Source organism: Mesoplodon bidens (assembly GCF_964165515.1).
Source record: "Mesoplodon bidens genome assembly, chromosome: 5".
NCBI lineage: Eukaryota > Metazoa > Chordata > Mammalia > Artiodactyla > Ziphiidae > Mesoplodon > Mesoplodon bidens.
Genome location: NC_138161.1, coordinates 72617768 through 72642387, shown reverse-complemented (window position 1 = coordinate 72642387; position 24620 = coordinate 72617768). Strand labels below are relative to the sequence as shown.

Here is a 24620-nt window from a genome sequence, read left to right as displayed (position 1 = left end):
GCTATGAAAGATATTTACAAATTACATTTTGTTTTCATGTATCTTTGGTTTTTAAAATCTATATCTGGTACAAAGGAGCTGCAGTTGGGCTTGCTGGCTTTCTAATTTGTTTTTCTGTTGTTGAAAATGTAAGCTTGATTGTCCTAAGTAGGACTAGTTATTTTAAAATAGACTTTTCTTATATGCGATAATGTGTTTTGCTATCTGAGACCCCTGGGATATGAGGGAAATATGATGAAAGGCATGATTATCTTGCTTAATTTTACTCTGGATGGATAATTTGTGGAAGACATTTTCTGAAATACTCATGTATATAACTGCAGCGGACTTCCACTGTCTAACTGGATCTTTAGAAACAGCATTCGAAAGCAGTAATTTTTGTCTGGTGGTAACGGAAAATCAGTTTTCTGAGGTTTTTTCCACTTTGTCTTTTAGTTTATAGATTTAAGGAAGGCAGATCCTTTCTGTACAAGAGACAAAGAATATTAAATGCATTCATATACCTGTTTCTTGGTAGTTGAATCTTAAATAACATGTTAAACTTGAGCTTCTGCTTTTAGAACGTTACCAGATTTAAGAGTGTAGCCTCAAGTCAGTGGATTGTTAGATGTTGCTTTTCTGTTTCTTGATCTCTTAGGAAAAGGAGCATGACTAATAAAGCTGGCTCTCATTGTCTGTTCAGGTGGTAGGGAGTGGTTGTGAGATGGGAGCATGGTGCACGCTTGTGTCTGAGTCTCTGTGCTCTATGGCCAAATAATGATTTGGCCTCATAGTAAAAGATTATACAATTCTTAAAAACTAGTGGAGGTTTTCCGCCTCATAATGATTGAGGCCATTTTTGTCAGTTTCTCATTACCATAACACTTCTTTTTCTTTTCTTAAACATTTTTAAGAACTTGTATATAGCCTAGAAAATTTCAAAACCAATTGGCCATTTTGAAATACATAGATTACTGTCTCTTTCCTTTTTACAGTTAGTATTCTCTTTTATATGAGATATAGTAACATCTTAGGGGTGTGAAACAAAAACAGACTGGAATTATACCTTAACCACTAAAAGTTGTGTGATTTTAAGCAAATTAACCTTTCTAAGCCTCTGTTTCCTCATCTATAAATCAGGATTGGTAATACTTGGCTTACATAGTTAGGAGGGTTAAATGAGAAACTCTATAAATTCTCTTGGGAGAGAGGATGGCTAGCATTTAAGAGCACACACTGTGGAACCAGGCAACTTGATTTGAATGCTGGATCCCCACTTACCATCATTTGGCCTTGTGCACATTAGTAAAGCATTTTGTGCTTCAATTTCTTTATCTGTGAAATAAAGATATTGATAGAACCTACCTTATTAGTAGCATTTAGGTTGTTAGCATTTAGAATAGTATCTGGCATATATAGTAGTGCTCAATAAATGTTAATTGTAAATAGCCTAGCCCAGTGTTTGCATACTAATATGCCACCTGCCATTAATGTTGTTACGACATTGAATGTTTTTTTGGTTAATAAATTAATTAATTAATTTATTTAGGGCTGCATTGGGTCTTTGTTGCTGCACGCGGGCTTTTCTCTAGTTGCAGTGAGCGGGGGCACCTCTTCGTTGCGGTGGCTTCTCTTGCTGCAGAGCACGGGCTCTAGGTGCACGGGCTTCAGTAGCTGTGGCTTGCGGGCTCTATAGCGCAGGCTCAGTAGTTGTGGCGCACGGGCTTAGTTGCTCCATGGCACGTGGGATCTTCCTGGACCAGGGCTTGAAGCTGTGTCTCCTGCATTGGGAGGCAGATTCTTAACCACTGCGCCACCAGGGAAGCCCATGACATTGAATGTTGAAAGGGGGTACAGTAGTGGCCAACATGCTGTGTGTGAAGTTTTCATTGTTAGGGAGGGGGTGGATTTAAGTGCAGAATTTTCTATAGTGTAAGGCTTTAAGCCTGTAGAGATGTTGGGGCTCTACCAACAAACCAGAGGACAGTGTAGAAAGAGACAGGCTTGGATTTGAATCGGAATAGGTAATGTTTTTCCTCTCGTAAATATCTCATGAGTTACTATGTTTCTCAGCTTTTTTAGCTGCTGAGTTTTCCCATCTGGAAATGGGATAATGGCCTCTTTTGGAGGGTGGGTGTGAGGAAAGAATGAAGCCTGGTATGTAAAGTGCCAGAGAAGGATGGTTGATACACAGTTAGCCTGCCGAGTGACTGAGTGGTTGCTGCTGTTCCCCAGAAACAGACTCCTCCAGTTGGTGTGTAGGTAAGTTCCAGCTACCTCTAGGTGTGCATAGGATGGAATTGCTAGTGGCCCTGGGAGTGGGAGCCTGGAGGTCCTTAGGGAGTGTGTCGTGTCTACAACTTCATCCATGTGGCTCCTTTCAACCACGGTGCTTAATTTCTTTTGGTACTTCAGTTTCAGTTCTTCTGGACCTTTCTCCCATGACCCATTTAAACTTTCTTGGCAAACCTTGATCAGTTTTTAGCCTTAGCCTCCAGGATGCATCATGAATACTTAGAGTCAGTCACTAGAAGTATCTGAAGTATTAGTTTCCTGGAATTTCAGGGACTGGTTCTAGACTTCCATTTATGGGTTAGGATTTTATCCACATCCTTTGGAGCTCCTTTTTGCATGTTTATCACAGATCTAAACAGATACCGTTTAGGAACTGGAGATGCACAAGTAAATGGCTCTTTTTCTGATTTTTAAAAAATTAATCATTTGTATGTTTAAAGGGATGGCTTATTAGAAAAGATATTTCTAGCTGGAGAAATTTGCAAATAATTTCTCCTTCCCAGTAATGGATTTTTTTCTTTGGAATAAATTTGGTCTGTTTCATAGAAAAACCACTATAAATTTAATGCACATGAAACTATTTAACATAGCCTTAAATATAGAAATATAATAATCTTCAAGATTTTAGGACATGCTTAATTTAAGGTTAGAGGCATGGCTAATCCATCTAGAATAAATTCCCCTGATCTTTTTGGATAGCATTTGAAAATGATAGTACGTTTCTTTACACTTTACTATTTATTTATTTATTTATTTATTTTCTTTTGCCGTACACGGGCCTCTCACTGTTGTGGCCTCTCCCGTTGCGGAGCACAGGCTCCGGACGCGCAGGCTCAGCGGCCATGGCTCACGGGCCCAGCCGCTCTGCGGCATGTGGGATCTTCCCGGACCGGGGCACGAACCCATGTGCCCTGCATCGGCAGGCGGACTCTCAACCACTGCACCACCAGGGAGGCCCCTACACTTTACTTTTTAAAATAGTTTATTACTGAAGTTCAAATTGTTAGTCACTAGAAATATGTTAAGAAAAGATTGTGTTAGGATAGTTGGAGGAACGGTAAGGAAAAAGGGATGAGAAACCATATTAATTGTATTTCTTTAAAAATAAGAAACCAGGTTTTAAAAATATTTTATATCTTTAGGTGTGGAAAATATAATTTATAATGTTTGCAGTTTTGTTGATAAAATAATATTCTTTTTTTTTTTTTTTTTTTTTGCGGTAGGCGGGCCTCTCACTGTTGTGGCCTCTCCCGTTATGGAGCACAGGCTCCGGACGCGCAGGCTCAGCAGTCATGGCTCACGGGCCCAGCCGCTCCGCGGCATGTGGGATCCTCCCAGACCGGGGCACGAACCCGTGTCCCCTGCATCGGCAGGCGGACTCTCAACCACTGCGCCACCAGGGAAGCCCAATAAAATAATATTCTTAATCAGTATTTCTAGAAAAGAGTTGAAGCTAAAAGATTATGTGATAGCATTTGATAAACTGTAGTAATTTAACCCAGAGGAAGGATGCTGCAGAGAATATTTGTAAGTAGTGGTCTCCTGACAGTTGAGTCCTAAATACATGATTTGTCTTAATGTTTTTATTATTCATTTAATGTCAGTAGAACTCAACTCTGTTAACTGAAGCAGTATCAATCAGAATAGTCTCCTAGGGAACATTCCCCTTGGAGCTCAAGGCTGATTTTCTTTTGAGATCTTGGTTAACCGTAATCTGTTTATTAACAAGGTAAAATTTTGTTTCAGAGCTGGAAAGAACACCTTAGCTTGATGGTAAAGTTAGCTGGGAAAATTTTGAATTACACCATTGTTACAGGTAACATCTTAGAGATCTCTTTGTAAGTTCAAAAGTTCCTCCCATGTTTACTTTGTTAAATAACAGGTTCTTTTTATAGTGATTTCAGGCATCAGTTGTGACAAGATTATTTTTACAGTTTTCATATGGACAAGTGTTAGTAAAAGGCGGTAAAGTAAAAACTGGTTGGATGAACTCTAGGTTAATGCCATCATTTCATACAAGAAAGGATTTCTCAGAAAAAAAAATGTCAGGCCATCAATGCAATTTCCTTTATATGGCTGGTATTTATACGCATTGGTTAATATGTCTTCCGTCTTCAAGGTTTTAAGTTAATATTGACAAAGGTATACATCTTAGAATTACTGTCATTCCTTAGTATCAGGGGATTGGTTCCAGGAACCCCATGGATATCAAAATCTGAGGATGCTCAAGTCCCTTATACAGAATGGTGTAGTAATTTACGTATGGCCTGTGCACATCCTCCCTTACACTTTAAATCATCTCTAGATTACTTATAATACCTAATACAATCTAAATGCTATATAAATAGTTGTAAAAAACAATGTAAATAGTTGCTAGCATGCAACAAATTCAAGTTTTGCTTTTTGAAACTTTCTGGAATTTTTTTTAGTGTTTTTGATCTGCAGTTGGTTGAATCTGCCACACAGAACCTGTGGATAAGGAGGACCGAGTTACTCAAATTGTGTTCAGTTAGATTGGTTTAGACTAAGCTTATTGGATACATTTAGAAAAAAATTGAATGAAATGTTACAAGGCTATCATAGGTTATGGACAGAGAAAGACAGTAATAGCAGGGGTCAGAAACATCATTTTAAGATGGTTGTAACTGGGCATCTAATTCAACTTCAATCTCTTTCTTCCTGCATCAGATGTTAGAGAATGTGTGAACTGGAATTATGTCTTTAATATTCCTGTTAATGATAATTTCTTGGTAAAGGGAGGTCTTTTGGCTTGACTTTTGATCATTTCATCAATTACTGACCTAAACTTGTGTCTCCCAAGAGGAAATAACAGAAATTTAGCACAACACATTTTTTCTTCTTTCAGAAAACTCTGAGATGTTGAAGGATCCTTGTAGAAATTATTTTCATTTATTTATTTAGTTACATAAAACGAATAACCTGATAAAGTTGGAATAGCAGTAGGACCCTGACACTGAATATATTTGCTACCCTGTACTGGTGTTAGATTTCAGTTCTTTACAGGAAGACTCAGAAATAATAAGGCAGAAGTATTTAGGATATTACCCATAATACTTTTCTTGATCATTATTTTTTTGAAACTGTGAAGTATAAATTAAGACTTTTGATTAGGTTGTGAATTTCAGATATTGGATTTAAAGTTATTTTGATTGTGATGTCTTAAAGTCAAAAAGGACAAAGTATTTCCTAAGAACCATTAATATAATGAAGTTCTGTTCTCTGCCTAGGAGACAGATAAACTTTATTTAAAAAAATTTTATTTATTTATTTGGCTGCGCTGGGACTTAGTTGCTGCACGTATGATCTTCATTGCTGTGTGCGGGATCTTTAGTTGTGGTGTGTGGGATTTTAGTTGCGGCATGCGGGATCTAATTCCCTGACCAGGGATTGAACCTGGACCCCCTGCATTTGGAGTGTGGAGTCTTAACCTCTTGACAACCAGGGAAGTCCCGAGAGATCAGTTTTAAAACAGATCCTGGATTTTTTTCTCATCTTAAAGCCTTTCATTTACAGTATAAATAAATTAATGTTTTTGTGCTGTATATTATGCTACGAATGTGTTGTGTGTGTGTATATATATATATATATATATATATAAATATAAATATAAATATATAAATATATATGTTAGTATGCAGTTATTTCACTAGATTTTGTTTGACTATCTGTTTTAGAGTTTCCCTAGTGGAATGTTTGCTGTACCTACCTCTGGGTTTAAACATTGGGAGGGGCAGAAATGCTCGTTGGTTCAAGCTTTCTTTGGGAATCTTACCTCACTTCCCTCTTGAGTGTCAGTTCTCCATTCCCTTGGAGCAGGCAAAAGTGGTGCATGGCACAAGTGCCAGAAATAGCATGCAAGCCACTTTTTAATGTCACGTGAACTAATCTCTCCTGTGTCCTTTTCTTAATGCTTGTCAGGGCTGCTCCTTACTGCAAGTTAACATCTGAGTGAAAGTGTCTGTGATGGGATGGGAAATTTCAATTTCCTTTCCCACTCCAGAAAAAGAGGATGTGGTCTTTGCTGACTACTCTTTGATATCTGCCAGCCCCCTACCCTAGAGGTTGGTAGTTCAGTTATGATATCTTGATGTATACTCTTAATTCATTTGAGGGACCAAGAGAGGTGAATTTCTTCTGATTTCTACTGGTAGTAGAAAAAAGGCAGAGAGTTGGCCTTGTGTCTACATTAGAATGATGGGAATGGAGGATAGGGATGGATGAGAGAGACATTTTACTCCTAGGCAAAACAAGCAGAGCTTGGGCAGTATCTTGATAACAGGGAATGAAGGGGAGGGTTGAGTCAGAAGTGACTACAAACTGTTGAGCCAGTGCAGATGGGTGAGTGGAGGTGCTGCTGACTGGCTGAAGGAGTGAGCTCATGTGGGCACTGGCCAGAGGGAGGGTGTTGGAGGTCACACTGTCTGTGTGTGCAGAGAGGCTTGTTTTAAAATCGAACACCACTTGGGCTAGAAGACCAGGGTTCAAAGCAAGCTCTTGAGGGCAAAGACCCTCAGTTGTCCCTAATTCAGTTTGAACAGGGTCTGGCACGTAGCCCTTGTCTATTGAATGAAAATACTGCCTTCTTCACTCTAACTCAGGGGTTCTCAGCTGGGGACAGTTTTGCCCTCCCTGGGACATTTCCAATGTCTAGAGAGGTTTTTGTTAATCACAGCTGTGGGAGGATGCTTCTGCCATCCAGTGGGCAGGGGCCAGTGATTCTGGTAAACATCCTGTGATTGACAAGACAGTCCCCTGTCCTCACCAAAACAAAGAATTACCTGGCCAAATGTCAGTGGTGCTGAGATTGAGAAACATTGTTCTAGCCAAAGGCAAGGAAGTTAGCTCTTCTAAGCGCTGATTTCCTCACTTATAAATAGATAGTAATGACTCTACTTCAGGCTTTTTGGGATCAAATAGGGCAAGATGTGTAAGTGCCTGGCATGAAAAAGCTGCTCAGGAAATACTAATTTCCTTTACCTTGGTTGATGAGTAGATTTGAGGAAATTATTTTTGTCATTGGTCTTTTAAACAACTTCTCATTTCAAGGCTTCACATATTTTTCTGAGACGAGTGGGATGCCTAGCAAAACTATAGTTGCATTTATTATCTTAATGCTTTTCTCATGGTTTCATCAAATTATATTTTTGTCTCTACTTTGGCTTGGGGTTTGAGTATTTCATGATTTGTTTCTATCAGTAGGCAAAAATGTTAAAATCTGGATTAAAAGTTTTTACCTACTAATCATATAGGTTAAATTTATTATTTTACTTGCTTTCAGAACTTTTACTATTTGAAAGCAGTATTACTGTTCTTTGAAATTAAGACTGAAATGTTCTCAGTTGCTTGTTTTGGAAAATGCCAGACCTCATATGTCTGTGATGTCCTTTACCTTTTTATCCGTTTACAAAATTTCAAGTAGGCTCGTCTCAGAAGTCAGCACTTTCCTTCAGATTTACTTATTTAGGGTGTGGATAGGTGGCTTTCTTTTTTTTTTTTTTTTTTTTTTTTTTTTGCGGTACGCGGGCCTCTCACTGTCGTGACCTCTCCTGTTGCGGAGCACAGGCTCCGGATGCGCAGGCTCAGCGGCCATGGCTCACGGGCCTAGCCGCTCCGCGGCGTGTGGGATCTTCCCCGACCGGGGCACGAACCCGTGTCCCCTGCATTGGCAGGCGGACTCTCAACCACTGCACCACCAGGGAAGCCCAGGTGGCTTTCTTTTGCTTGTCAAGTACCTTTTTATTCTCTTTTGTAAAGTGTGGACGTTACCACCGTCTGTTCCACTCATGTTAGGGACGGGACACATGTATTTTCAATTCTAATACAAGAGACCATTCCCTTGAAAATGCATTCTAATCATAGCCTTACTGTATTTAATGTTTATTTACATGTACATAGTTGTGTGGCATTCTCATTTTTGAGGAGTCCTTTGCTGGTACTTTGAGGAGTCTTTCCTTTAGGAAAAAAATCAGTTCTGTCTCCCTATGCATTAATTTTCCCATCTGTCACATGAGATTAATAGAGTAAAGCTGATTTCGTGGCAGCAAAGAAATTCTCATTCAACTTAAATCTGTAGGATTCAAAGTTGGTAGCTTTTGATGCCATTACGTTGTATCTGACCACAGATTGCTGGAAGGGCTTGCACAGCTCCCTGTTGTACCTGTAGCCCTGTAGGTCAGGTAAGTACAGGGTGTGAAGAAGGCCACAGTCATGTTTTTGATTTCATAAGGGGTTGGTTTGCCATAGCCTGTAAAATTAAGTCCATCAATTAACTGCTGCCTGAAATGAAGGCCATTGGTGTAGGAGGTAGTAGGAGAAGGAATTAAGGAATCTACCATTTGTTTGTATGGTTGAATTACCGGCTAGTCCATAGATTTCAAGGACAGTGATTCCTTTAACAAAGGAAGACCACAGTCTTTTAAATTCTGATATTACTGGTAAAATAATTGTTGCTAGCTGAAGGCTTTAAAAAACAGTAGTTGTATGGGGCTTCCCTGGTGGCGCAGTGGTTGAGAGTCCGCCTGCCGATGCAGGGGACACGGGTTCGTGCCCCGGTCTGGGAAGATCCCACATGCCGCGGAGAGGCTGGGCCCGTGAGCCATGGCCGCTGAGACTGTGCATCCGGAGCCTGTGCTCCGCAATGGGAGAGGCCACAGCAGTGAGAGGCCCGCATACGGCAAAACAAACAAACAAACAAAAAAAAACAGTAGTTGTATGTTTAATAATAAATGTAATTTTTCACTTGTAATAATTCATTTGTAATTAATATCTTCCTCTTGTGAGGAGGTACTTTGAAACTGCAAACATCCTGCATCTCATCATACTTTTTCTTTTAAAATAAATAAATAAATTTATTTATTTAACTTTGGCTGCGTTGGGTCCTTGTTGCTGTGCGTGGGCTTTCTCTAGTTGCGGCGAGTGGGGGCTACTCTTCGTTGTGTTGCAAGGGCTTCCCATCTTGGTGGCTTCTCTTGTCGCAGAGCATGGGCTCTAGGGCATGTGGACTTCAGTAGTTGTGGCACGTGGGCTTCAGTAGCTATGGCTCGCGGGCTCTAGAGCGCAGGCTAGGTAGTTGTGCATAGTTACTGGCTTAGTTGCTCTGCGGCATGTGGGATCTTCCTGGACCAGGGCTCAAACCCGTGTCATCTGCAGTGGCAGGTGGATTCCTAACCGCTGCACCACTAGGGAAGTCCCTCTATTGCCTTTAGCTCAAAATAATCCACATGCCAAAGTGGCACATCTTGGGGAGACCTATTAGAACTCCTACACCCTCATTCCTTCTATATTTATTAATTGCAGTTCTACTGTTAAGGAAGAATTGTCCTTTTTCCTCCATTTACCAGTGGTCCAATTATTTATTTACATGGGTCTGTGGATATTTATTTTACCATATGGGTTAAAATCCAGTGCTTTTTTGCTCAAATTGTTCCAGCTTTGGTTATTGAGAACACATTCAAATTTGCCTGCTGTGTCCTTTCTACAGCGTACCCATCATTTTGTGAGTGCTAATTCACTTTCTGGTACCACAGTGCGTTCCCCATGCGTCTTGTGTTTTTCCTGTTTGCAGCAGCCATGGAATCAACCATTTTTCTAAAGGAGGCAGATTCATTTTATTGGAGAATGGTGTCTAGAAACCAAGATTTGGGGCTTCCGTGGTGGCGCAGTGGTTGAGAGTCCGCCTGCCGATGCAGGGGACATGGGTTCGTGCCCCGGTCTGGGAAGATCCCACATGCCGCGGAGCGGCTGGGCCCGTGAGCCATGGCCACTGAGCGTGCGCGTCCGGAGCCTGTGCTCCGCAATGGGAGAGGCCACTACAGTGAGAGGCCCGCGTACCGCAAAAAAAAAAAAAAAAAAAAGAAACCAAGATTTGGGTGCCAGGTGTGCTCAGTACTGTTGGGGTGTTACTGTTTCTAAGTCTTCTCAGTAGACAGAGCTAGCAAATACATGTATAGTAATACACATTTGTAATTTACATAAAAATATATTTTTATTTCATTATCTATCCATCTACATGTAGATTAAAAACCATGAGTTCATACTGATGCTGCCAGGTCCAGTCCCATACCTCAGGGTTCATTCCAGTCCCCAGCCCCCCAGCTTTTTCCCTTTGCTTTTACTTCCTTCTCCAGAGGTAAGAAATCTGTTCTCATCCACAGTATATTTACTTATTTGTTCAATCTTTGTGCACACACACAAAAGTAGTTTCAGAATTGCTAACCTTTTCCCCTGTGAGAAACATATTAAAAAAATTTTTTTTCTAGTAAGATGAAGTAATTATGTATACAGTTTTCATCATTTTTTATGTGTTTTTGTTGTCTCAAATTAATTTTCCCTTTTTATGTTGAGTTTGTTACCAAATTGAAGTTGATATAGTTATTTTTTCTACCTGTTTTCTCCCTTTAACCTTTATGCTCTAATAAAGTGCTTAAGAACCTGTTCTGATAAAGAGTTGCAATTTTCTGAGTCTGTCACCCTACTGGAAGTTCTATGTACTTTTGCCTTTTTGTTTCTGGTAGATGGCAGGTCTCGTGTTGATTAACTCCCTCAGCTTTTGTTTGTCTGGGAAAGTATTTGTCCTTCATATGTGAGTGATAAGTTTGCTGGCTAGAGTACTCTTGAGTGACAGTTTTTATCTTTCAGTGTTTTGAGAATGTCATTCCATTCCCTCCTGGTTGTAGAGTTTCTGCTGAGAAATCTGCTGAGTGGGGTTCCTTTCTAGGTTACCTTTAAAATTCTTTCTTTGTTATTGATTTTTGACAATTTTAATATAATTTCTTGGAGAAGGTCTTTTTGCATTGAGGTAATTAGGTGTTCTCTTAGCTTCATGGGCTTGTGTATCTGGTTCCTTTCCCCAGGTTTGGGAATTTCTCAGTTATTATTTCTTTAAATAAACTCTATGTTTTCTTCTCCTTCTCTTCTCCTGGGATACCTATTACCCTAATGTTGCCCTTCCTAAAAGAGTCTGATAGCTCTTGTAGAATTTCCTCATTTTTAAAGTATCTTATTTCTTTCCTCTTCTAGTTGTGTCATTTCTAGATTTCTGTCTTTGAGACAGAAATTCTCTCTTCCATATGGTCTGCTCTATTTCCAGTGCTTTATAATTCATTCTTCATCTTATTTATTGAGTTCTTCGGCTCCAGAATTTCTGTTTGGTTCCTTTTTAGAGTTTCAGTCTCTTTGGTAAAGTGTTCCTTCTGTTCATTAATTTTATTCCTGAGCTCATTGAAGTGCTTTGAGTTTTCCTGTAGCTCATTGAGTTTCTTCATGACAGCTGTTTGGAATTCTCTACCAGATTGCAGTATTCTGTGACTTTAATTTTGGTTTCTAGAGAATTGTCCTTTTCTTTTTCGTGGTACAGTGTTACTGTGGTTATTCACGGTGCTTGATGAGTTGTTCCTCTGCCAGTGCATTTGAAGTGGTGACCGCCTTTCTGCTGGATTCTGAGCACTTTCCATCCTCCACCACCTCTGTCGGAGGTGTGGCTTCAGTGGTGTGGCTTCAGTGCCCTCATTATTTCCTCTTGTGCCTCCAGAGTTGTTGGTACCTTGCTTCTGACAGTGTCACTGGTGTTACGGTGTCGCTACCTGGTGGTGTGCCCCAATGGTGGGCTCGTCGTTTGCATCCGGGATCCCCTGAGTTGCAGGCTCCGCTGCTGGGGGAGGAGGAAGGAAGTGGGTGGGGGGAGTTGAGGTTGCACAGATGCCTCTGCTGTGTCGGGTGTTGTAAGGTGTGAGAGCTCAGCTACTGCAGGTAGGGTGTGGGGCGTGGAGATATGGGTGCTTCAGTGGCTGGAGGGGTATCATCTCAGGCCCCACAGCTGCTGCTGCCCAGTTCATCTGGGGACTGTTGAGGCCGGGAGGCTGGAATTGTATTGTGTGTACTGCCTCCCCTGCTATTACTGGCTTCTCTGGGGCTGAGGGCTCAGCTACTGAGGTGGTAGGGTGGGCACTGCAGGCAGCACCTCCCCTGTGTGTTCCAGTCCACTCACCTTTATATGTACTAATGTGTGGAATTCTCTGGCGTCCTGGTGTGTTGGGCAGAGGCAACTTTTGTTGTATTGTGGCTGTTTTACTGGTTGTAGATTGACAGGGAGAGACAAAGGGAGCTTTTCACTCTGCCATGTTGCTGATGTCTGAGAAACACATTTTTAAACTAGAGTACAGTATTTGTCTTCAGCTTTACAGTACACAGTCTAAATCTGTTTTCCAAAGTTACTTAGGCTAGTTCTTTTCTTCCCGACCTACTTCTGTAAGGTTGTGTTACTCATTTGTAATAAAATTATGTTTATTAACTCTTTGTATTCTCTTTTAGTTTCTTTCCACATCCTGTTTGATTTTTAATTTTTTAAACCTTTTGAAGTAAATGGTGATCATATCCCTCCTCCATGTCTGTAATGAATATACCTTCATAAAAGGGCTGGATTTGATTAAAGTTAGGTAGAGCTGTAGTGTGCTTTGGCTCATAGCAGTTTACTTGAAAGGAACTGTACTCTGGAGATCATTCTCTTGGGCTTGCTCATCTGGTTCCTTAGTTACAGCTCTCATTTCTACATCTGCACTTGGAAAGTTGTTCTCTGTATGGTCCCATGACTATAATTGCTTGAAATCAGTCCCCCAATTAATCTTCTTTATTCTAGATGCATAGTTTTAGACCCAAAGTCACCTACAGACTGAATACTAATTCTTTTATTGCTGGGGTAAATCATGACTTAAATTATTTTGTGGATCCTGTCCTTTACTGTTTTTCTTTTCTAAGATATAATTCATGTACTGTAAAATCTGCATTTTAAAGTACACAGTTCATTGTTTTTTAGTATATTCACAAGGTTATGCATTCATCTAATTCCAGAACATTGCTGTCACCCCCGAAAGAAACCCCTTACCCGTGAGCAGTCACTTCCTGTTCTCTCCTTTCCCCAACCCTGGCAGCTACTAATCCACTTTTTGTTTCTGGATTTACCTATTCTGAATATTTCATGTAAATGGATTCATACAATATGTGACCTTTTGTGTCTCACTCTTTTCATTTTAGCATGTTTCCAATATTCAGCCATGTTATAGCATGTGTCATTTCTTTTTTTTTTGGTTAAATAATATTCTATTGTATGGATATGCCACATTTTGTTTATACATTTATCAGTTGATGGACATTTGGGTTGTTTCTACTTTTTTGGCTAATATGAATAATAATGCTGTGAACATTCTTATACAGGTTTTTGTGTGAATATGTTTTCAGTTCTTTTGGGTGTATACTTGGGAGTGGAAGTGCTGGCTTATATGGTAATTCTATGTTTAATTTATCGAGGAACCCCTACAGAGGTTGTATCATTTTTTCATTCCCACCAGCAGTGTGTTGAGGGCTCTGATTAATTTCTCCACATCCTCTCCAACACTTGTTATTTTCTTTCTTTTTTAAAAAAATTTCCATTCCATGGGGTATGAAATGGTATCATATTGTGGTTTTGATTTGTATTTCCCTAATGACTAATGGTATCAAGCATCCTTTCATGTGCTTTTTTGGCTATTTGCATATCTTTGGGGAAATGTTTATTTAAATCTTTTGCCCCTTTGATTTTGTTATTTGGGTTTTTATTGTTGAGTTGTAAAGATTCTCTTTGTATTCTGGATCCTGCGTAACAATATGTACTATACCTGGACTTGCACAGGCATACAAACAGATTTGTGTAGAGGTGTTTACTGCAGCACTTATAAGACCCTTAGCAGACATAGGATTTGCAGATATTTCTCTCATTTTATGGGTTTTGTTTTTGTTTGTTTTGTTTTTGCTTTTACATCTCACAAATTCCTGTCTTTACTAATGTAATCTGGGGTCATAAAACTCAATTATTATGCTATATTTATTATATAAATGTTCTTTCTCAAGATTTGGCTTTGGATTTTTGCATTCAGTTTAGTAACCATATTTACAACAGTTATTTTCATTTAACTAAATATTTAATTGACTTTCAAGTTCCTGCCAGTCTTTTTATGGTGTGGTACAATTTCCTCCACTAGAGCACGCAAATGAGAATCACCGGAGAGTTTTTGGTAAATTCACATTCCCTGGCTCTACATCCCACGTAGGAATTCTAATTCTATGTGTCTAGGACAGCCTTTGCATGACTCCTCCTCTGGCTTCAGCCTTATTGTACCGAGAGTTGTAGCCGGAATGGCTGCAGGGGGAATTGTGGGAGAAAGGGTGGGGGAGGAGGGAAAGGGAGGGCTTTAGGAAAGGGCTTCCTGAGAGTAGGAAGAGTTCATGGTTTTCCAGTAGGTCCGGGTGATGCTGAAAGGTTCTCTAGACTGCTGCCCCTGCCACCCTTATCTCCAGTCTCCAGTTGAGCTATTTCTCTCATTTTAGATTGTCTTTTCACTTTCTTTCGTGTCTTGCAGCACAAACTTTTAAAATTTTGATGAAGTCCAATTTATCTGTTTTTTTCTTTTGCTGTTTGTGCTTTAGATGTTACAGCTAAGAAACCACTGCCTGCTTCAAGGTGATAAAGATCTGTGTTTTCTTCTAGGAATTTTATAGTTTATAGCTTTCACTTGATTCATTTTCAGTTAATTTTCATATATGTTGTTAGGTGAGGGTCCTACTTCATTCTTTTGCATGGAATATCCAGTTATCCCTGCACTATTTGTTGAAGACTGTTTTTTCTCCATTGAATTGTCTTGGCACCCTTGTTAAAAATCAATTGACCATGGATGTATGGATCTATTTCTAGACTCTCAGTCCTGTTGCATTGACCTGTGTCTGTTTTGTGCCTGTACCACACTGTTTGGATTAGTGTAGCTTTTGTAGTAAGTTTTGAACGTAGGGATTATGAGTCTGCCAACTTTGTTCTTCTTTTTTAAAGATTGTTTTGTCTATTCTGAGCCTCTTGTATTTCCACATCAGTCGGCTTGTCCATTTCTATAAAAAAGGCAGTTGGAATTTTCATAGGCATTGAGCTGACTTGCCCTTTACTTTAAGGATGTAATGTTCTTACATAGGTACAAACATAAGAAGATCTTCTTGAACATTTGGGTATCATTTTATTCTAGGTAACTGTACAGAATGGCTTTAAAAGTTTGAGTTAGTAATATTTTATTCTTCTCTGCTTTGCCCTCTTCTCCAGAGAATAACTTACTTAGTGGTTAGCGGGCAGGGTTGGGGGGAGCTGTATCTATTATTCAATAAATGGTGGAGGGACAATTAGCTAACTTCTGGTTAAAAAAAAAAAAGTAAAGCTGGAATGAGAAAGGCTTTTTATAAAAACTAAGCATGAGGGCCTCCCTGGTGGCGCAGTGGTTGAGAGTCCGCCTGCCGATGCAGGGGATACGGGTTCGTGCCCCGGTCCGGGAGGATCCCATATGCCGCGGAGCGGCTGGGCCCGTGAGCCATGGCCGCTGAGCCTGCGCATCCGGAGCCTGTGCTCCGCAAGGGGAGAGGCCACAACAGTGAGAGGCCCGCGTACCGCAAAAAAAAAAAAAAAAAAAAAAAAAAAACTAAGCATGAGATGAAACCCCAAAACCATAATGCAAAACATTGATCATATGAAATTTTAAAAAGAAAGAAAAAAAAGTAAGTAGCTAAACTGTAAACCAATGATAAAAACACTTGAAACAAATGACAAAAGTCTACTTCCTACAGAATGCTTTTTATATCTATAAGAAATAGCCAGTAACTTGTAGGGACAAATGGCCAAAGGACATGAACAAATGTTTCACTGAAAAAGGTTGCAGAAGGCCAAAAGATACGAGAAGGTCACCAACTTCAGTAATGAAGAAATTAGAACTAAAATAACATTTTCCACTCATCAGACTGGCAAAGATGAAAAAATGTGGTTATGCTTAATCTTGGCTATATTGCAGGGAAAATAGAAGCTCCTGACAGATACTGGGAGTTCATTTGCCACAATTCCTTTGGAGAGCATCTTAGTGATAGCTGTCAGAATAAAAAATAACACCCAACAATTCCACATTCAGGAATGTATCTTGTATCTGTACTTGAATAAGCATATAAAGAGATTTGTATAATGATATAGTATATTTATAACATAAATATAATAGCAGCATTTATAATAGCAAAAATGGGAATAACCCAAATGTCTGTCATCAGGAGGACTAGTTAAACTGGGGCAGTACTGTATAATGAAATGCTTTGTGAGCCATTAAACAAAATTGGGGCAGATCAGTATGTGTGGTGAAATAGAAAGAGGTCCAAGATGTACTGAGTGAAAAAAGCAAGTGTGGTTATGTGATTCCATTTGTAATTAAAACAAAACAAAACAAAACTTGTAACATATTGGCATAGAAATGTCTGGCAGTATACACAGAGTTAACAGAGGTTACTTCTGGGCAGTAGGACTGGGGAGATGCACTTGTTATTTTAAACCCTTTCTTATTACTTGACTCTAAAAAAGAATGAGCAGGTTTTTATTTTTTTAAAAAAATCATTAAAAATGACTTAGTAATATAGTTAAGAACTTATACTAGTTTAGGAGTAAAAGATTTGTCCTTTTCTCTCAAGTTGATTATTTTGTGTATGATCCCTGTTGGTCTGCAGAGGTAAATGGATTTTTTTTTGGTGTGTGATTTGTATTGCTTTACTGAAAATGGATTAGAATTAGCTCTTGGATACAAATATTTAATAGCATTTAGAACCTACTGTATCATTCCCAAATATTCTAAGTATGGGAGAAAAATAGGATTTGCGATTGTGCTAGTTTTTATTTTGTCAAATGAGCAATATGTAAGTGTTGGTCTACATTGGAGGCTGATTGTGCCAGTGTTCTTTGGGTCCATGTTCTGGAACTTAAAGTTCAGTGTGGAAGGTAGCCATTTCACAGTATCTTCCTTAACCGAGGTAGTAACCTCTGTTCATTGTCGGAAACCTTAGTATACCACAGGCGATAGGAGGCAGTGGTATCTCCCTGCACTTTTCCAAGTTGTCGAATTTTAGAGTTCGGGGGACCAACTTCCCACCCCATATAAAAATCACCAGTATTCTCTCCTAGAAAGTTTTTGGTGATTGGAAACTCTACACTTGTGTCTGTTGACACTAGTTCTTTCCTTAATCTCAGCAGAATGTCGTATTTCATTTAACAGCCTTAAAATATTTGAAGGTGCCTGTCATATCCTTTATTTATTTAGAAACTTTTATTGAAGTCCAATTAATGGTCATGCACTGCCCTTCATAATTCTCTTCTCTAGGCCAAATATTCCTAACTTATTCCACCAGTTTTCTTAAGACCTCACTTCCGTAGTATGTCACCATAGTATGCCACACTTTGGGGCAGACCCTAATGTTGCTCTATACTGAATATAGAATCCTCAGGGTGTGGTTGGATCGGATAGTACTCTGGGGCTGTTACTCCCTTGGCTTAAAAGTTGTACTTCTCATAATGCAGTTTAAGATGTTATTTACCTTTTTCAGCAGTATAGAGCCTTAGCATCTGGTGCTCTAGTAGTTGGTTTTTGAGTTTTGGTTTTTACATTTATCTCTAATAAAGTATATATATGCTTTTGTAAATGTGAAGATAGTGGTATATGGTCTATACCCATTGGTTTAGTCTGATAAGCTTGTTTGAGTTATGAGGCAAGGTGGCTGCCCCTCTCTGGCTTTTGAGTTGATGTCATCTTGGATAGGCATGTTATTTAGGTATTTGAGTTGTTGATAGACTATTAAATGGATAGAGCCTAGTGGCACACCTAGTGGCACTGAGTTATTAATACTTTTGGCCCACCTAGCCAGAAATCTACCCAGTTTTAGCCCATGTGTTTTCTGTTTTTGGCACGTGACAGAATTTAAATCATGTTTTTTGGCATCAGGAGACTGTACAGTCTTAGCATTCTACCCTTGTGAGAAATTCTCAGATACGCAGTGCTTTTAAATGGTCGTTGTTTTCTCTTTTCCACAATTAAAAAAAAATTATCTCTGTATCTGTTCAAGATTTTTTGGGTGTGTATTGGGAGGGGGAGGATGAGAAGCTTTTTTGCACCAAGGTTGTTTTTAGTTATAAAGAAGCTTTGTTCTTAGATTTTTTATTTTTTAATTTACTTTTTATTTTATTTTATTTTTTTAAAGTTTTGGCTGCGTTGGGTCTTCGTTGCTGGCCATGGGCATTCTCTAGTTGCGACGAGCGGGGGGCTACTCTTCATTTCTGTTCTCGGGCTTCTCATTGCGGTGGCTTCTCTTGTGGAGCATGGGCTCTAGGCACGCGGGCTTCAGTAGTTGTGGCCCACGGGCTTAGTTGCTCCACGGCATGTGGGATCTTCCCAGACCAGGGATCGAGCCCCTGCCCCTGCATTGGCAGGCTGATTCTTAACCACTATGCCACCAGGGAAGTCCTAGATTTCTTTAAAAACAGCTTTATTGAGCTGTAAATTCAGATACAAATTCACCCACTTAAAATATACAAGTTGGGCTTCCCTGGTGGCACAGTGGTTGAGAATCTGCCTGCCAATGCAGGGGACACGGGTTCGATCCTTGGTCTGGGAAGCTCCCACATGCAGCAGAGCAACTAAGTCCCGTGTTCTACAACTACTGAGCCTGTGCTCTGGAGCCTGTGAGCCACAACTACTGAGTCCACGTGTTGTAACTGCTGGAGCCCACGTGCCTAGAGCCTGTGCTCCGCGACAAGAGAAACCACCACCATGAGAAGCCCGTGCACTGCAATGAAGAGTAGCCCCCACTCGCGGCAACTAGAGAAAGCCCGCGAGCAGCAATGAAGACCCAACACAGCCAAAAATAAATAAATAAAATAAATAAATGTATAAAAAGAAAATGTACAAGTCAATGGTTTTTGGTATTATTACATTATTTCTTTTAAATTGTAAGGTAAGGAATAACAAAATTTGCTATTTTAACCATTTTAAGTGTGCAGTTCAGTGGCATTAAGTACATTCACAATGTTGTGCAGCCATCACCACTATTTCCAAAACTTTTTCATCACCCCAGCCTGCAACTCTGTACCCTTTAAATAGTAACTCCCTATTGCCCCCTCCTTCCAGCCACTGGTAACCTCTACTTTTTGTCGCTATGAATTTGTTTATTTTAGGTACATCATATAAGTGGAGTCATTTATTGTGACTGGCTTACCCCACTTAGCATAACATCCTCAGAGTTTGTCTGTATTGTAGCATAGTTCAGAACTTCCTTCCTTTTTAAGGCAGACTGATGAGGGACTTCTGTTATTTTCCTATTTGTTTTCTGTATGCCGTATAGCTTTTCTGTCCCTTATTTCCTGCACTACTGCCTGTGTTTAGTTGATGTTTTTGTAGTGAAACATTGAAATTCCTATCTTCCTGACTTTTGTGTATATTTTTTAGCTATTTTCTTTGTGGTTATCGTGAGTGCTGCATAATTATAAAGTTACAGCACCATAATTTGGATTTATGCCAGTGTAATTTCAATCACATACACAAACTCTGCTCCTCCACATCTCCACCCGCACTCCTTTCAGTTGTTGATGTACCCAAGTTACATTGTTATACATTGTGTATCCAAAAACCTCATGAAAAAATACGTTAGTGTCTTAAATCATGTAGAAAACAAAATGTGGAGTCACAAACCAAAGTTTCAACAATACTAGGTTTTATAATTTTCTGTGTATTTACCTTTACTGACATCTTTATTTCTTCATATGACTTCACGTTACTGTCAAGTGTCGTCTTATTTCAATCTGCAGGACTCTCTTTAGCGTTTCTTGTAGGGCAAGTCTCGTGGTAATGAACTCCCTCAACTTTTGTTTATCTAGGAGTGTCTTAATTTCTTCCTCACTTTGAAGGACAGTTTTTCCAGATACAGGATTCTTAGTTTAGTTTTTTTCTTTAACACTTTAAATACATCAGTCTGCCTTCTTCTGGTCTCCATAGTTTGTGATGAGAAATCTGTTTATATTATTAATGATCCCTTGTATGTAATGAATCACTTCTGTCTTGCTGCTTTCAAGATTCTTTGTCTTATCTTTTGATTATAATGTGTCTTGGTGTGTGTCCCTTTGAGTTTATTCTACTTGGAGGTTGTTGAGCTTCTTGGATGTTTATATTGATGTGTTTCATCAAATTTGGGAGGTTATTGAGCATTATATCTTCAGATATTTTCTCTGCTCTTTCTCTCTGTCTTTTCCTTCTTATTGGTGTCCTGCAGGTCCTTAATGCTCTGTTCACTTCGATCTTTTTTCTTTCTTTTCCTCAAATTCTAAATTTCCATGGTCATATCTTCAAGTTTGCTGGTTCCTTCTGCCAGTTCAAATCAGCTTTTGAGTCCCCTTAATGAATTTTTAATTTCAATTATTGTACTTTTGAACTCCAGGATTACCTTTTGGTTTCTTTCTATGTTTTGTATCGCCTTACTCTTACTACTACTAGTTCTTTTTCTGTTATATCTCTTCCAACTACTACTGTGATAACATTTATAAACTATTATGCTGTATCAGGAATTTTAGACTTTTTTTAAACTCAAAGCTTCAAAATAATAAAAATACCATATTTCTTGTGTACCTTTTAAGGACAAATAATTCATCTTTTAACGTGAAAGTGCACTGCGAAAGTCTCGTAACTGGAAATTTTTGTTCTTTTTAATTCAGGGCTAAAGCCATTAGGTTTACAACTAAAAATTCATTCAAATTACGTTTTGAAATTACTTTCTGCCACTTTGAGTTCAGTGGTATCATTTTGGAGTGTCTTTTATTATACCTTAATAAAAGAATTGAAAATTGAAGCAAGGAATTAAAAACATACATGTGAGTTACTGATGAAGTTATAAAAGGTTTATGCAAGGAGATGCTGAGGAACTTAAGAGAACTTTGATTCTTCTTTTATTTTTCACCTTTCTTCTCCAGGGCATAGTTTTAGCATGGGAACATGAATTTCAATAGAAAGAAGCCCAGTTATTCATAAATGTAAAAACCATCTAAATATTCTGCAGCTGTTTATAATACGGAGCAAATAGAGCATTGACATTTAAGTGAAAGCAGTTAGATCACTGAATCTTTCTTTGACTCATTAGTTACTTTGGATGACAAGAGGGTTTCCCCCCAGTATAGATCAGGAAAGAGAAAGTTTAAGTATGAACTTAAAGGGATTAATTAATTCTTAATCATAGGAGTGTCCAGTTTTTGTTTAGGGACATAGTGTTAGTTGAAATGGTTAGAAAAGAAGTCTGTTAATTTTTCATTTGTCTTTTTTTTTTTTTTGCGGTACGCGGGTTTCTCACTGTTGTGGTCTCTCCCATTGCGGAGCACAGGCTCCGGACGCACAGGCTCAGTGGCCATGGCTCACGGGCCCAGCTGCTCCATGGCACGTGGGATCCTCCCAGACTGGGGCACGAACCCGTGTCCCCTGCATTGGCAGGCGGACTCTCAACCACTATGCCACCAGGGAAGCCCTCATTTGTCCTTTTAACAGTTACTGAGAACCAGGTATGTGCCAGGCATGGCCAATACTGGTTTGTGTGGCCTGCAGTTCTTGAAGCCATTGAATTTACATTGTAGTGGAGGGATAAAGACATTTGGAGGAGCTGTGGTAGCTAAGTAGGATACTAGGGGGTGAGTAACTTAGTTCAGTGTTGTGAGGAGTTGTCACAAAAAGTCTCATGGAATGAATGGGGTCTGAAGCTTAGTGGGGTGTCGAGCATGCAGGCTGGACCTGGTTCCTCTTGTCTGTAGAGATATGCTGCAGGCATTTCAGGCAGGGGGACTAAGTGGTAGACTTCTTGGCCTACGTAGGCCACTTACAGAGGTGTGGGTTTGGACTTTTTATTTAGCCATCTCTGAGGCTTTCTGAGTCAGTCCAAATTCAGTTGTCACTAAATGTATCAGTTATATATCTTACTAATAATAGAGGATACACCATTCTTATATCCTCTGTTAGGCAGCATTATTAGGACATGTAAATCAAACTTAATTGTGTCAAGCAATGAAATATTTAATTATAGCTAATAGGATTCTTATGGTCTCCTATTGGGTAACATTCCCTTTAGAGATACTCATGGGTTGTGAGTGTTTAAAGTGAGGTAGGAACTATGATTTCCTTGGGGGTTGGGCTTAGAATGTGATTGTTTAATGGAGTTAGTCAAAGCTTAGACTTGTATTATTATTATTATTATTATTCTGTTTGCTTTTCAAAACTACTGTACATTAGTGCAGTACCAGTTTCTTTGGGCTTGGAAAAGAAACAGCTGATACCAGTGCAGAAATCAAGTTGTCTGGCTAATGAAGTGGGAGACTGAATCTATGATGTCTTAGCTTTTCTGTGTAACTTGATCCCCCAGTTTTCTTTATCTTTTTATTATCCATATACAAAAATGGTGTTTTCTTGCCTGCTCTTCTTGTTCATGTTGGGGATTGGTTTTTCAAAATATGGCTTTTCTTGGCGTGTACTATTAGGAATTCATTCCCCTAATTGTGTCCTTGGAAGCAGCTGCCGTCAGGGTTAGCAGAAGCAAAGTATTGAGTAGTGGATTTTACAAAACCAAAAAAACCTAGCTAGGTAAGAGGTTTTTTTTTGTTTTTTGTTTTTTATGTAAGACTTTAGTCTCTGTTGGATTACAGATGGTTTACAACAGTATTCAACAGACAACAGCTGGGAATGAATGCCAGAGTCTATTTCTGAATCTTGCTTAAAGAGTTCTGTGTGCTGACAGGGAGAGCAGCTCAGTGCTTTGTGAACACCTAGAGGGGTGGGATAAGGAGGGTGGGAGGGAGACGCAAGAGGGAGGGGATATGGGGATATACATATGCATATAGCTGATTCACTTTGTTATACAGCAGAAATTAAGACAACACTGTAAACCAATTATACTCCAATAAAGATGTTAAAAAAAAACTTTTATGGCATGGGAAACAACTGCATATTTATAAGGCGTTCATGCATTATGTTACTGCTGAAATTTTTGTTATGAATATGAAAAATATTTTTAAAAATAATGAGCCAATGTTAAATCTTAAGAGAACTAATTAGCCTACCTAAGTGGTGAAAAAGCAGTGGAAAGGGGAGTGTATCTACCTACACCTTCTGAAAGAGCTTTGAGTCCTTTATCCTGTTCTTTGTTTTTTCCTTTTTGCTTCTTTTTTGAGAACGGTTTGAGAATTAGATAACTGAGATGAAAACAGGCGAGTATATGGCTCTAAGGTGAATCAGTTCTCAGTAGCAAGACAAAAGCTTGAGTCTTCTCACTTCACTTTTGCTATCTAAAATTTATATATACCACATAGTTGGTTTTTTTTCTTGAATTCACGTTCCTTTTAATTTTTTTAAATTAATTTTTATTGGAGTATAGTTGCTTTTATACCACATAGTTTTGAAGGCAAGAATTTTTGATTATTAAATGGACAGGGCCAGAAAAATATTTCTGTGTGTATTGAACCCAGTTTAAACTTATAAACAGTGAATTATTTCTATAGTCTCTCTCCTACAATAGGATAACTTCGTTATATAGAATAGTACAACATATTCATTGTTGTATTATGATTATGTCAAATACTAAAGATACTAAAGAAAAAGAGTTCTGTGTGCTGAAAATTCAAATGAAATACTTATTTTACTTGGACACTTAAAAAGTCTACTAAAACTTGGGATCAGATGGGTGAAAGTTGGCAGGAGAATCTGTATGATTTTTTTTTTTTACCAGCATTGTTGCAGGAAAAAAGCTACAAATATGCATTATAAAGCACTTTAAGAAGCACTTTTGTTCAAAGAAGTGTACATTTTGGAGGTTTTTTTTAAGTTGGAGGTAATACGGCTAATATAGGTAAACTTGAGAAGGGTCAGTGATTCTGTTCTTTACCGCTCTGTGTCATTATGGGATAAGAAATATCTGCCAAAGGAAGGAGGGAAGAACCAAGAAGAATTCTGTCTCCTGGGTTAGAAGAATTGCCAGAGGGCTGCCAGCATTAATACCAGAGTTAAACATTGACTAAGTGGCTCAGAAGAAAGTACAGTTGCCACCATGTCAAACATTATTGAATGTATAATGAACTAGATACATAGAAAGGGTGGTTGGTGGGATTGTAGCTGTCATATTCTTTACTATTTTTACATGTTTTATTTTAAGAAAGTACGTAGCAATCTGGTAACGATGAATTAATAGATAAGCTTGGCAATGAAAATGTCTCCCTTGGGAGAGGGAGAAAGTTGTAATATGTGGGGCAAAAACTGAGATTGAGTGGATAGATTTAAATTATCAATAAAACACTTAATTGGAAAGAATAGAACTAGGGGAGGAAATACCAGGACTTTGATGGAAACCACTGTTTCGGATTGTGCTTTCATTTTGAACAGCCTTCACCTTTACATTTTGACTCAGGTCTTAGGAATGCATGAAGAACAAACCTTTACCTTTAG

The 24620-nt window shown here is 38.9% G+C and overlaps 1 protein-coding gene across 5 annotated transcripts in view; it reads left to right on the top strand.

The window, feature by feature from the left end:
• The window catches only part of ATP2C1 (ATPase secretory pathway Ca2+ transporting 1), a 124771-nt gene that overhangs the window by 15913 nt on the left and 84238 nt on the right, over positions 1-24620 (top strand). The window lies entirely within an intron of this gene.